Source organism: Myotis yumanensis, unplaced genomic scaffold, assembly GCF_028538775.1.
Source record: "Myotis yumanensis isolate MYYU_CA2020_CCGP unplaced genomic scaffold, mMyoYum1.0.hap1 SCAF_3, whole genome shotgun sequence".
Taxonomy (NCBI): domain Eukaryota; kingdom Metazoa; phylum Chordata; class Mammalia; order Chiroptera; family Vespertilionidae; genus Myotis; species Myotis yumanensis.
In genome coordinates, this window is record NW_027223754.1 from 127,314,267 (window position 1) to 127,328,945 (window position 14,679).

Below are 14,679 nucleotides of genomic sequence, written 5' to 3' on the forward strand. Positions count from 1 at the left end.
AAACCTGCAACCTTTTTTGTGTACAAGATAACACTCTAACCAACTGAGGCACCTGGCCAGGGCTCTTCTTTTTATTTTTACTATTATTTTTAATACAATTAATCACATCACAGAGGTGAGTATTACATTTTTTACCTTACCTCTGTCATGACCACCAGCAAAACTAACTGTTGTCTTTCATTTTATGGAGCACTTCTAATAAAGGACCAAGCATTTTTAGCACTCATGAAGATGACCTACCTGCAATTGCTCTCAGGATTAATCCTTATTAAATAACAAAGCAGTTCTCATGTGAGAAGCATCAACCCTGCAAATTACACCTGCAGATAAGAGCATCTGCCCTGCGACTCTCAACGTGGGGTTCACAGTAGATATGCCAGGGGTCCCCTGCAGGGCTCCTCACTCCAGCACCCCTGGAGGATGGATGCCTGTGTTCTTGCTCCATCAAATGCATTTTGTGTTTACCAGAAAACCAACCTTTTAAGTCAGACCAATACAATCATACTCTTAAAATTCTATCTTCAGTTTCAACTGGTCTGGAGGATAATGATTTATCTCTTTGAACTACCCCCAAAGGATCCCAAAGTGAAATTCCATCATTCCAAATTTATTCACTAAACATAGGCAATTACCATCCAGCTGTTTTCCTCAGGTAAAAGAAAATTTGAATTTTATGTAAAAGTAAGAGGCACTGTTTATTTAAAGATGTGTATTGAACAACAAAAATGTACCAATGACTCCCTGGGCTCTCCAGTTTTATGGAGCCCATGATTCAAATTTGTATGTCAGCAAAATAAATCACTGTAGGTTATAGGTCATCAGTTTTATTCTCACATAGTCCACCTGTGCATTTTCCCAGCATCTTCTAAATTGATTTACTTAGCTAATGTCACATGTATCCATCAGCAGTACCACAAATAGCTTACAGGTGAATTGAATAATGTAGAGAAAACTTTAGCCTCTGTGTGAATTACCACAGGATCTTCCTACTGCAACTGATGGCCAACCAGTGAGGCTCCTTATACACTCAACTTCAGTACCTTTCATCCCTTCCACAGGCTCTGTGCTTTCATCTCCTCAAATACAGCACAGGCTTTTGCATCTTTAAAATATTATTTTTTCCTTAATAAATTCCTTGGTATACACTATCATCCAATGAGGCCTACAGACTAGGTGGAAAAGCCAACAGAAGAAATCAGCAGGTGCTCTATCATTTTGAAAGGTTCCAATTGCATAAGCTTTTATGACAAAGACTTTTGCCATATTTTTTATCAAGAGCTTGTCACCTGGGTCCCAGTTCATAGGATGGGCCATTATTTTCCAAATTGAATTTGCTTATCTGCTCTTCCCTTTATGGGTAACACTACCTAGGAAACCAAGCTCACGCTGCTTTTAAGAGTGTGCATCTGAATTCTGTTTCTCTTCTTTTTGAGCACTCTACACTAGAATTAATAATATAATACATGTGTGGCAAAGTAACTTATTTTATAGGTTCTTTTGTCCCGGCGGTAATTCATACTTAGGGGAAATGCTTTGACTTTTGATTATTTTATTTTATTTTACTTTGCAGATTCTCATTTTATTTACTTTTGTCCCAAAGCAATTTTGCTTAAAGCACCACTATTTTGTTTCTTGATCATTTAAAAACCTATGGTCTGAGATCCTCCTTCCTACCCAGTCCCCACATCAAAAGCCAATGACCTTGTTTAAGCTGAATGCTGTTCTTTGCTTTAATGCTCACATCCCCACCATCTTGTACTCTCCTATTACTATTGTCTGCTCTTATTGGTGTTGACAGAGCTGTTCTTGGAATAAAGCCAACCAAAGCAATTGCTCTAGGCCTAAAGCACTTGGTACCTTCACACATTTGTTACCAGGCTGCAAATCAGGGAGTTAGGGTGGGGGTGGGCAGGCAAGTACGGAACGATCAGGGGGAAATTTGATAGAGAATATTACAAAGAACCAGAGCTCATGTTGTTCAACAATTTATCAACCTCCCTTTCTGTTCCACATCGATCCCCTGCTTCTCCCCACCTCCCAGGCCCCCAAACAATAGACAATAGTATTCCATCCATGCATTCATACATCCTCTGTGTCAGTTTTTATTTCAAGCCATAGTCATCAATTTTGGCTATCTTCAGCTAAAGTAAAATTTGCTGAGCTATTATGGGGCCGCCCAACATTAATGAGAGTCAAGTGTAGAAAAATGACAAGACCTAGGAATACTTTAGGGCTGGACAATAGGAACCACATCAAAAGTCACCCTGCAGAATCTGTACATCCACATGCTGATACAACTGATATGCGTATGAGGGCACCTTTAGATGTAAAATCCCCGGAGGGAGTGATATCTGAATGACTACAACTATTGTTAATCCAAACTGAGTCTTTGAATGAATTTAAACATGGCATTTCATTTGGGGAGAGGAAGCCCTACTAGTACTAGGCATGGAAAGCAGGCCCTAGCTGATCTGCAGTCCCCACTGACCTTGTTGACCTGTTGCCTGTATGAGTAGGGCCCAGCCTGCATAATCCTTCCCATGACTTAGCAATTGGGCTGTGCCTGACAGAAAGAGATAAGGGAGGGAAGAAGGGCCCGATTCATTGTATATTCTTAGTGGGAGGTGGGCACCACGTACTGTGGAGGATTCCCCAAAAGGGAAAATAGAGGAGATCATTGAAAAGAGGTTTCACCCTTGCTGGTTTAGCTCAGGGGATAGAGCTTCGGCTTCTGGACTCAGGGGTCCTGGGTTCAATTTTGATCAAGGGCACATGCCCGGGTTGCAGGCTTGATTGCCAGTAAAGGGTGTGCTGGAGGCAGCCAATCAATGATTCTCTCTCATCATTGATGTTTCTATCTATCTCTCCCTTTTCCTTCTTCTCTGAAACCAAAAGGTTTCAATTGGAAAAATATGTAGAAAAATCCACTGTATGCCCAGAGATCTAAATACAGTCTTTGTTACATTTTTGGACTTCTATTTTTTCCTTGAAAGAAAATACTTTACAGACTGGGTAGAGCCAAGAATGAGAAAGATCTCCCCAGCTTATTATTGGTATGGGCTCCGACATTTCTAAGTTCAGCTTCCATATGCTTTCATAATACCTGAAATAAGTGAAACTATAGGAAAAAAGATCAATTGTCAATGTTAGACAACTAGAAAGTAATTTTGCCTTTATTTATTATAGAATTTTTAAGGACAGAGAATTATATAGTTTAGAAATTGAGAAATGTGTAGGTCAAATTTTTATTTTGTCTGAATTGCCTGCATGCATGTCCAAATTAATAATCATATGTTCTTGGTAGATCTGGAATAAAGTAGTATAACACCTCCCAAACTTTATTTTATATGTTTGTAATGACCCAATAGCTTTCTGATTAAACATAGATTAAACATATGCTTTTAATTCCTGCTCTCTCCCAAAACTTCTTTAAAATGAAATAGTAAAAAATTGTAAAATGCTATAGAAAAAGAATGAAAAAGAAGACAATGATATACTTTAATGATAACGATTTGCAGTAAATGGAAAGTGAATGGAGGAATTAGTAGAACTGAGAAAGCTGGCTGGAGAGAAAGGCAATTAATACTGGGCTTGTTCTCTCTCCAGAACCCTGGAAAATGTCACACGAGGCAGGGAAAGGTGTAGAACTGCAACCAGGAAGATGGTGGGAAGCTTTTGCAGAGACAGCTAGGGTGAGATCTTCTCCCCTGGTGTCTACAGTCAACAGACTCGTCCACCCCGAGTCTGGCAGGAGAATGCAGGTTTACTCTGAACAGAACAAGCAGCTCAGGGCTCAGGGGAGTCGGTAGAGCAGAAGAAAAGAACCAAACTGAAAACAGGAGTAAGTAAAAGTCTACACATGGAACTGTACAGCCACAGCCCCTGCTATTGCTTAGCATGTGCTGCCAGCAGGAGATTAGACAGTACTTCTTTGAGGAAAATAGAAAGTCTTGGGGTGGAGTTTCCATTATGAAAGAAAAAGGATTCCCAGTAAATTACTCTTAAAAAGAAGTACCTCAGCCCAGCCTGTGAGGCTCAGTGGTTGAGTGTTGACCTATGAATTAGGAGGTTATGGTTTAATTTCTGTTCAGGCACATGCTCGGGATATGGGTTCGATCCCCAGTAGGGGGCATGCAGGAGGCAGCGAATCAATGATTCTCATCATTGATGTTTCTATCTCTCTCCCCCTCTCCCTTCCTCTCTAAAATCAATACAAATACATATATTTTTTAAATCATATAAAAAAAGAACCACCTAAGCTAGAAGGATCCATCTCCCCATGCAGCGCTTCCATTTGGGCCTCTACTACCTTATTTATAATAAATGAACAGACAACAAAAATCCCTAACTATTGAAGGAAGTTCCACCCCAAAATAAAGACACCAAGGAGAAAAAGAGGAACTCAGAAAACAAGAAATACAAAAACTGTGCTTAAAACTATAATTTATGTTCTCAGGTAAATGAGAAGTCATTGCATCCAATAGAATATTATAAAATGGAACTGTAAGTTGCCTAGAAAGGACTCTTAAAAACTAGAAATATGAAAATAGAAATGAAAGGTTCATCTAAAACTTGATGATAAAACCAAGGTATCCTCATAGAAAGTAGAACAAAATAAAATGGAAATTACAATAGATATAAAAATATAATATTAGTAGATCAGTCCAAGATGCTCAAAGGCTGACCCAATAGATTTAAAAAAAAAAGAAGATAACAGAAGGGAGACAATTAGTAAACAAATAATGCAGAAAAAGTTCCAAAACTAAAATTTCTAAGTTTTCAAATAAAAAGACCCTAAAAAATATATCTAGCACAATTGCTTTTTAAAAGTGATCACACTAAGGCCCATCATTGTGAGGTTTCAAAATACTAGCAATAACAAGCCATTGCAAAAAATTAAAAAAAAAATTAACAATAACAGGTGAAAGAAAACAATTTAGAATGCAGTTGAACTTCTTGAGAGAATTACTCAAAGCAAGAAAGAAATCCTCAAGGAAGAAATGGAGACAAAATTCAACACTCTCCAAAACCAAAAAGAGACATCATAAAAAGGAAAATTAGAGGTAATAGGGACAAATATCACTCATAAATATAGATGTAAAAATTCTAAACAAAGTATTAGCAAATCAAATCCAAAAATATATGCGAAGAATTATACAACACAACCAGGAGGAATTTATTTCCAGATATACAAAACTGCTTCAACATCTGGAAATTGAGTAATGTAAATTGTCACATCAATAAACTGAAGAGAGAAATTATATGATCTTATCAATAAACACATAAAATAAATTTGACAATATCTAACACCTATTTATGATTAAGAAAAATAAACTGCTCTCAGTAATCTGGAAATACAGGGAACTTCTTCAACCTGATGTAGAACATTTACAAAACACACACAGCTAAGATTATACTTAATGGTGAGAAACTAGATGTTGCCTCTTTCATATCGAGGACAAGGCAAGGATGCCCCTCGTACCACTCTTCTTTGACATCATATTAGAATTCTAGCTTGTGCAATAACACAGGAAAGGGAAACAAAAAGTACACAGATTGGAAAGAAAAAAAATAAAACTTTGTTCACAGGTGACATGATTATCTGTGTAAAATATCCCAAAGAGTTAACAACAACAATACTGACAACACCAAATACTGATGAGGATGTGGAGCACCTGGAACTCTTATTCTTAACCAGTGGGACTGCAAAATAGGACAGCCTAATCTGAAGACAGTTTGGCAGTTTCTTACAAAGTTAAATTTTGTTTTTACCATATAACCTAGTAATTATGCTGCTAGGTATTTACCCAAATGAGTGAAAACTTTTGTCCTTACATAAACCTGCACATGAATGTTTACAGGAATCACATTCATAATTGCCAAAATACTGGAAGCAACCAAGATGTCCTTCAAAAAATAAATGGCTAAAGTGGTGTGTCCATACAACAGAATATTATCTAATCTAATAAAAGAGAAACATACAAATTGACCCCACCTCTGCTACTCCCAAAGCCATGCCCACCAGCCAATCAGAGTGACTATATGCAAATTAACCCAACCAAGATGGCAGCCGGCAGCCACGGAGCTGGAGCAAGCAGGAGGCATGGTTGCCCCAGTGATGGAGGAAGCCAAGCTTCCCGACTTCCCTGGCCAGCTGTGGCCTAAGCTAAAGGCAACAAAGTTTCAATTATAGAAGCTAAATAAATCCCAGATACCTGCTTCCAGCCAGCCTCCACTGGGAGCTTGGGTGGCTGGGGGTTGTGGCCAGCCTGAAGACAGCCATCAGCCCCTCATCCAGGATGGCCACACCCTCATGGGGTGAGGGTCCCTGCTGGGGGGCTTGGACAGCCTGCACACAGCCATCAGCCACTCACCCAGGCTGGCCAGGCACCCCAGCAGGACACCCCCTTCCTGAAGGTGGTTTGGCCAGCCTGCAAACAGCCATCAGCCACTCACCCAGGCTGTCCAGGCACCCCAGCAGGACCCCCCCTCCCTGAAGGGGGTGTGGCCAGTCTGAAAACGGCCCTCAGCCCCTCACCCAGGCTGGCCAGGCACCCCAGCGGGACCCCCACCCTGATCCAGGGCACCCTTCAGGGCAAACCAGCCAGCTCCCACCCATGCACCAGGCCTTTATCCTATATAATAAAAGGGTAATATGCAAATTGACCCTAACATCAGATCCACTGGGAATGACTGGTCACTATGACACACTGACCACCAGGGGGCAGACGCTCAATTCAGGAGCTGCCCCCTGGTGGTCAGTGCACTCCCACAGGGGGAGCTCTGCTCAGCCACAAGCTAGGCTGATGGCTGCCAGTACAGCAGTGGTGGTGGGAGCCTTTCCTGCCTCCTCAGCAGTGCTAAGGATGTCCGACTGCAGCTTAGGCCTGGTCCCCGCTGGCAAGTGGACCTCCCCCGAGGGCTCCCGGGCTGCCAGTGGGATGTCTGACTGCCAGCTTAGGCCCAATCCCCTGGGGAGAGGGCCTAAGCCAGCAGGTGGTCATCCCCCGAGGGATCCCAGACTGCCAGAAGGCACAGGCCAGGCTGAGCAACCCCCCGCTCCCCCTGAGTGCACAGATTTTTGTGCACTGGGCCTCTAATTCACCAATAAAAAGAAATGAGCTATCAAGCTATAAAAAAGACATGGAGGAAACTTAAGTGCACATGAACATAGATGTAAAGAAATCAGTATGACCCAACCTGGTTTGGTTCAGTGGATAGAGCGTCAGCCTGCAGATTGAAGGGTCCCAGGTTTGATTCCAGTCAAGAGCACATACCGTGGTTGCGGGCTCATTCCCCAGCAGAGGCCATGCAAGAGGCAGCCAATTGATGATGTTCCTCTGTCCTTGATGTTTCTCTCTATTCCTCTCCCTTCCTCTCTCTCTAAAAAAATCAATAAAAACATTTTTAAAAAGTCAGAATGAAAAGACTGCACACTGCATGATTTTAACTATATCACATTATGGAAAATGCAAAACTATAAAGATAGCTAAAAGATCAATGGTAGCTAGGAATTTGAGAGAGTGGAGGAAGGATATATATTTTTTAATTCTGGATTCTAATAATTGACAGTACTCCCATGCACTGAATGAACTTACCCTTTCCCAAGATCCCCAAAAGTTTCATCTCATTACTAGGTCAGGTTCAGGCTCAGGTCCATAATCTCTCATCACCCAAATTAGTTTGAAGTGGAAGTAGTAGAAGGAGGCTTATCAGGGAGTTATTCAGTCACAGCTTCTTAACTATGATTACTCTTGATTTGAAGGCTTGTGAACTAAGAGATGAGTTATTAGGCCCACCCACAACTTCACTCCTACACACATACCCTGTGATTGGATAAATGTAATTTAAAAACTGAACAAAAGGGAGGCCTATAATAGTTACCAGTTAATAGCAACTATAAAATCCATCCGGGCACCTGTTTCCAGACTTTGTTTAGGGCTCAATTATCCTTTCTGCAAGTAGCCCTCCTTATCTCTTGGTGAATCATCTTCCTTTTCTTTCCAAATGACCTGTGTTTGCAGCTGATTAAGGTTTAATTCTCTTAAAATCTTTCTGGCTTTCTTATAAATCTTACTAGAGGCCTCGTGCATGAATCCGTGCATGGGTGGGGTCCCTTGGGATGGCCTGCAGGGATCAGGCCCCAGCTTGTGCCCCCAGCCTTGAAGCCCCGCAGCCCTGCCTGGCACTCCGCTATGGCCTAGCACCGCCCCCTCACCTGCCACCCCACTGGTCACTGACTGCGGGGTGATCATCAAAGTGATTGGGCCCCCACTTGCACCTGCCTTGGCCTGGCACCACCCACTTACCTGCTCCACCATCTCACCGCAGTCCTACTCTCGTTGGGGCCTATGAGGGCTGGCAGCACCTCCACTGCCGCCCGCTACCAGCGCTGCGTCACTGATGCCTGCCATGTTCTGTGCTCCCCCACTGGTGGTCAGCACATGTGATAGCAAGCAGTCAAACTCCTGGTTGAACAATTTGCATATTAGACTTTTATTATATAGGGTTCCAGTTGCTGCCCTTAGACAAAGCAACACTCACAAATCTCTCTGAGATAGGATTCATCCTACTTTGGGTTGAGCATAGGCATCTTTGGACAAGGCCTTTTAGATTCTTAAAACCTTGTGGTTAACTGAGAGAGTATTTTAGATATAATCTTAAATTTCTCTGAGGTCACAACTCTTCTTTTACCCTATTTTAATCTGACTACCTGCTCAAAGTGTTCTTTTCCCTTTTTTCACCACATAATTAACCATAGGAGTTAATATTTCTTGATATTTTCTAGTTCATTTTTAAAATTTCAAAGCTGAGTTCATTTTTAAAATTTTAAACTTGATTTTGATCTGCCTCTGCTCATTAAGATGTAAGATTCATGGGGTTGGGAGTGTTTTGTTTTCTATTGTGTACCCAGGGCCTGATCCAGTGTGTGTTACATGGTGGGCCAAGAAGTGAGCATTAATACCAACAGTGCCACTAGCACTCTTTTTACTATAGTTATTGATTCCATAATAACAATTACAATTTCAATAGAAACTCATTTAGAAACAGAGCCACATGTGTCCATTAGAGAGAGGCCTGGCTTGATTATAGGGCCCTTGTGGCTGCACCAAAGTGGGGAGGTGGTGATAGATTTTAAAACGTGCCACTGTGCTCTCCCTTGGCTTCCATCTGGATGCAATTTGTATATCAGTGGGATTTATACTCATCCCCAGTTTCCTACTTATCTCATAGGGCCATTAGAATCTATTTTTTTTTAAAGATTCTATATAACACCTAGAAGAAGAACTCAATGTAGTGTAACTTTCATTGTTAAAAGAAGAAAGGGAAAGGATCTCTACCCGGGAAAGTATCCTTACATTTCATTCATCATTCTTACTTCAGCAATGAAGAATTTGAGGATAAAATATCTTTAGAAATAACTTTTTTTATTAATAGACACATTAATGTGTTTCTATTTATTTAAAAATAGACTTTTATCATGAAATACTTAACTATAAGACTAACAAAAATAATAACTGATAAAGAAGTATTATCAATGGCAACATTGTACTTCTTGTTAAAATGAACACTGAATTATCAAATGGACATTTATGGACCAATTGCTGTTAGGTTAAACAAGATCAACAAAATTGAGACAGTTTCATTTTTCTATAAGTAACCTCAGACACAATCATACATTCTTATAAATTGGAAGGAAATGCTAATATGTTGGAATTATTTCCCAGTTATCTTTTTTTCTATCTTTGTGAAGTTTACACACACATATTCATTTTCAGGGGCAGCATTAGCCTGGGATTTTTCTCACTCTAATTTCCTGCACTAAACACTTTATATAGCATTCAATTCTCATGACAACTCATCAAGGTAAATATTATAGCAGGGCTAGACAAACTTTTCCTGTGAAGGGCCATAGATTAAATACCTTAGACTTCTCTATCATAACTTTCTACCAGTAGCATAGAAAGCAAATTATGTGTGAACAAATGAGCTGGCTGTGCTCTAATAAAACTTTATTTGTGGATCACAAAATTTAAATATCATACAATGTTTACATGTCACAAAACATTATTCTTCTTTTCATTTTAACTTAATTTTTTTACATTTTTTAAAATTAATTTCAGGAAGAGAGAGAGAGGGAGATTGAAACATCAATAATGAGAGAGAATCATTGATTGGCTGCCTCCTGCACACACCCCAGAGGGACTGAGCCTGAAACCTGGGCATGTGCTATAACCAGCAATCTAACTGTGACCTACTGTTTCATAGATCGATGCTCAACCACAGAGCCACACAGGCTGGACAGACTTAAGAGTATTTTTTTAAAAAAATTAGCTTGCAAGTCATAGCAAAACAGCTGGTAAGGCAGATTTGGCCCTGCAATGTACAGATGAGGAAACAATTTCAGAGAGGCACAAAACCTGTCCAAAATGTTGCTATCAGCTAGTGGGGGTGCCCAGACTCAAAGGTGAGAATCTCTGATTCTTACCCCATGTGGTATGTTGCCTATTGGGGAGTAATCTGAAATCTTATCTTGAATCTTAAAACTAGTTTAATGAAACTAAAAATTCAGATTACTTTTGTTTTGCCTGTAAGCCTAACCACTACTTACAGCATTATGTATACGGCAGAATATATTTCCAAGTCACATCATTATTCTGGAATTATTTTTCATTATGGGGACTTAAATGTACATAAATGCTTACATATGAAAATAATTGTTTCTTCCTTCTACAAACATTTAAACAATAGCCATTATTTAATATATGATGGTTAATTAAATCATCATATACACCAATGTGCAAACAGATGTTAATCAGTGTCCCTTGTGGTCTATTTGCAGGGCCAACAGTTGCAGCACCCTCACACCCTACCCCTACTCCCAGTTGGGGATAGATAGGGTTAGCTCTCCAGACAGACAGGACACCACAGATTTCTCCTGAGTGATATAGGGTTATCATAATGTTTTCACAGAGCTCTGCTCTGCCTCATGGTAGTATAACTATCTATACTAATAAAAGGGTAATATGCTAATTAGACTGGGAGACCTTCCAGATGTCCTTCCAGACAAAGCCATGGTGGTGAGGCCAAGGCAGAGGCAGTTAGAGGCGATCAGGGCAGGAGGGGAGGGTAGCTGGGGGTGAGCAGGCTGGCAGGGGGGGGTGGCAGTTGGGGGTGAGCAGGCCAGCAGGGGGACAGTTGGGGGCAAGAAAGCCAGTGGGGGAGAAGTTGGGCATGAGCAGGCCTGCAGGCAGAGTCGTTAGGAGCGATTAGGCAGGCATGCAGGTGAGCAGTTAGGAGCCAGCAGTCCTGGATTGCAAGAGGGATATCCAACTGCCAGTTTAGGCCCGATTCCCAGGGATCAGGCCTAAACCGGCAGAGGGACATCCCCTGAGGGGTCCCAGATTGGAAAGGGTGCAGGCCGGGCTGAGGGACACACACCCCCTTGCATGAATTTTATGCACTGGGCCACTAGTAACTATATAATTGACTGAGCACCAGGGACAGTGCAGCATACAAAATGATTTTCCCAACCCTAGAGAAAAACAAGTAATGTGTTTGTACAAAGGCTTATGTTGATGCCTCCTTTCCCCCATGTCTTCACCCAAAAATATTCTTTTTTTTTCTCTTGGGGACAGTTGGGTTTAGTCTGTTTGTTGAAAGCCTACTCATTATCTTGAACTCTAAAACCCAAACCTTTTGTATTTTAATTCAAAGGGGAGCATTTTTCCAGGTCATACATTATTTTCAACATGGACAAAATAATACAGGCTGTCAAAGGTCCCCAAACACAGGTAATTTATTGCTCAGAAATGCTGGATTGAATGTGTTCCCCAGAAAAGCATTCTTCAAAACCAAATATCAGGCACCACTGTGTAGGAACCCAACTGTAAATGATTAAAACAGGATGGATCACTGGTCAGTTGTTTTGGTCTGTCTAGAATCATTATGCTTGGAAGAGATGTTAAGAAGCTAGGAAAGGAAACCCTTTGAGGTCTGTTCTCTATAAAGAAAGAGGATTAAAAAGAGAGCCACTCCTCCTCCCCCAACATCAGAGACAATGTACGTGTACACACATAGACACAGACAAACACACACAGCCATATATTGCTCAAATAGCCCAGGGCTAAAGGTTAAGAATTACAAGGGAAAGATTTAAAAATGCAAGTTTGGGCAATGACTTGAAACAGAAAAAAGAAGGCAAAGTGAATGAGCATTGTTTAACCCTATAAATTTGCTAGCCTATGGTATACATAAAGAGGTAGGTAAGAGGCATGTGTTTGCTCACTGTTATGACTACAAGCCTAGTAAAATAAATTTATTCAGGCACGCCAGCCTGTCTGCAGAGACTTCCTTTTCACCTTTTGTGGAAACCCTGAACAAAGAGAGTATCTTTGCTTCTGTCAGGGAAGCAAGCAGTTTCGATCAGACTGATGAATAAAAAGCACAGCTGCCAAAAATGATCCATGGCAGGGTCAAGTTTAGATGTCCAACTGCCCATTATTCTATTAAAAATGTGTCATTATTGTTGGCCTGAGCTAATAGAGCAGAGCTATGCAACACACTAAATTGCTTCTTAATTTTAGGGATTAGCCAAAGAACACATATGCATAACCCATAGACACAGACAAGGATATCGTGATGGCCAGAGTGCAGTGGGTCTGGGGGCTGGGTGGAGGTGGGCAAAGGGGGAGGGGGTTGGGGACATCTAGAATAATGTGAATAATAAAAATAAAGCTAAATAAAATAAAAATAAATACAATACCAATTCCAGGAAAAAATTACATAGGATAAAATGTAGAACCTCAGCATCAGAGGCTGTTCAGTGAGACAAAGGTTTGGTTTTGGGTCACCAAGGATAGAATTATCCATTTAACATATATGGCAAGTGTGTGGTTATGCCTGTTTCCTGAGAACTGTGGTTGAAACATGATTATTCTAGGACATTTACTGCTTTCATCTGAATTAAGTGAAGCTAAATTATTCCACTCAAAAGCAGCAGCATATATGTATGACACTTTTCATTTTCTAAAATAGTTCTGAGACCTTGGGAAGCTTCAGGAAGCTCAGACAGCATCTGCTTTACCCCTCACTTTACAAATGAAAACACTTAGGACAGAAGAATTTGAAACTCTCCCAAACTACATGTCTAGAAATGGCAATGCAATAGCTAGAACCTTAAATCCCTGACCTATAACCCTTTTGCTCAAATTCTCAGTGTAGAAACATTATGTTTGTGGCTTCTGAATCATATGTCCAGAAATAGACACCTGATATTCTGATGATTAAAAACAATAAACAAAACAATAGCAACAAAATTATCTGCAGCCGGAAAAAAAAGCTTACCCTTCAATTATTAATATTTTCTGCTACATGCATGTCTTATCGAAGTCGTTCCTGGTGTGCTCCACTGGCATTGACTGTCACCTCCTCCTTCTGGTTTGCTATGCTACCCTCTTTACATGGCACTTGCTGGAATAGAAAAGTAGCAAAAACCTACTTTCTAGATCAGCCGTGGGCAAACTACGGCCCGAGGGCCGGATCTGGCCCGTTTGAAATGAATAAAACTAAAAAAAAAAAAAAGACCATACCCTTTTATGTAATGATGTTTACTCTGAATTTATATTAGTTCACACAAACACTCCATCCATGCTTTTGTTCTGGCCCTCCGGTCCAGTTTAAGAACCCATTGTGGCCCTCGAGTCAAAAGTTTGCCCACCCCTGTTCTAGATAAACACAAACCTGGACAAAGAGAGAATGGAAAGGAAGAAAAGAAGACATGCTCTACATACATTTCTCAGTAAGCTACTGCCAGAATGTTATTTTTTTTGTTTATTTTTAAACTATTGGCTTTATGCTGTGGGTTAATAGATAAGTGTTTATTGATTATTTTTTAAAGATTTCTGTATTTGTTATCTATTGGCACATAACAATTAGCCCATAGCGGAGTGACTTAAGACAATCAGAATTTATTATTTCTTTGGGTCAAGAATGCAGATGCGGGGTAGCTGGATGTTTCTGGCTCACGGTCTCTCATGAGGCTATGGACAAGGTATCTGCTGGGGTCATATCATCTGAAGACTTGGCTAGGAATAAAGGCTGTGCTTTCAAGAGGCTCACTCACTTGCTGATGAAGTTGGCAAAAGGCTTCAGTTTCTCTCCACATGGGCCTCTCTGTGGACGGTATATCCTCAAAATACAGTGGCTGACTTCCTCTGGGATGATCACTTCAGGAAAGCAAGGCAAAAACCACATTGTCTTTAACGACCTGGACTAGGAAATTGCACACTATCATTTCCTCCCTTTCTATTGGTTATACAAGTTGGCCCTATTCATTGTGAGAGGGGACTCCAACGGGTGTCAAAACCAAAAAGTGAGGATCACAAAGGTGCCGATCATAGAGGCCCATCTTGGAAACTGGCTTCACAACTGTCTTCGCTGAAACTTATGCTGTGTCTACATTGGGGATATTTTGTTGATTTTGCTGAATGAGCTGATCAATTCAAATCACCCAATTGTTAAGCATACAATCAACTTTGAAAGCGCTATTGTTTGTTATCATTATGTACATAATAATAGTGTCTAACATGATGATAGCCATCTACAACTTTTGAATATTTTCATAAGCATTATTTCATTAAATCACAAATTTCATTGAAAACATTTATTTTAAATGAC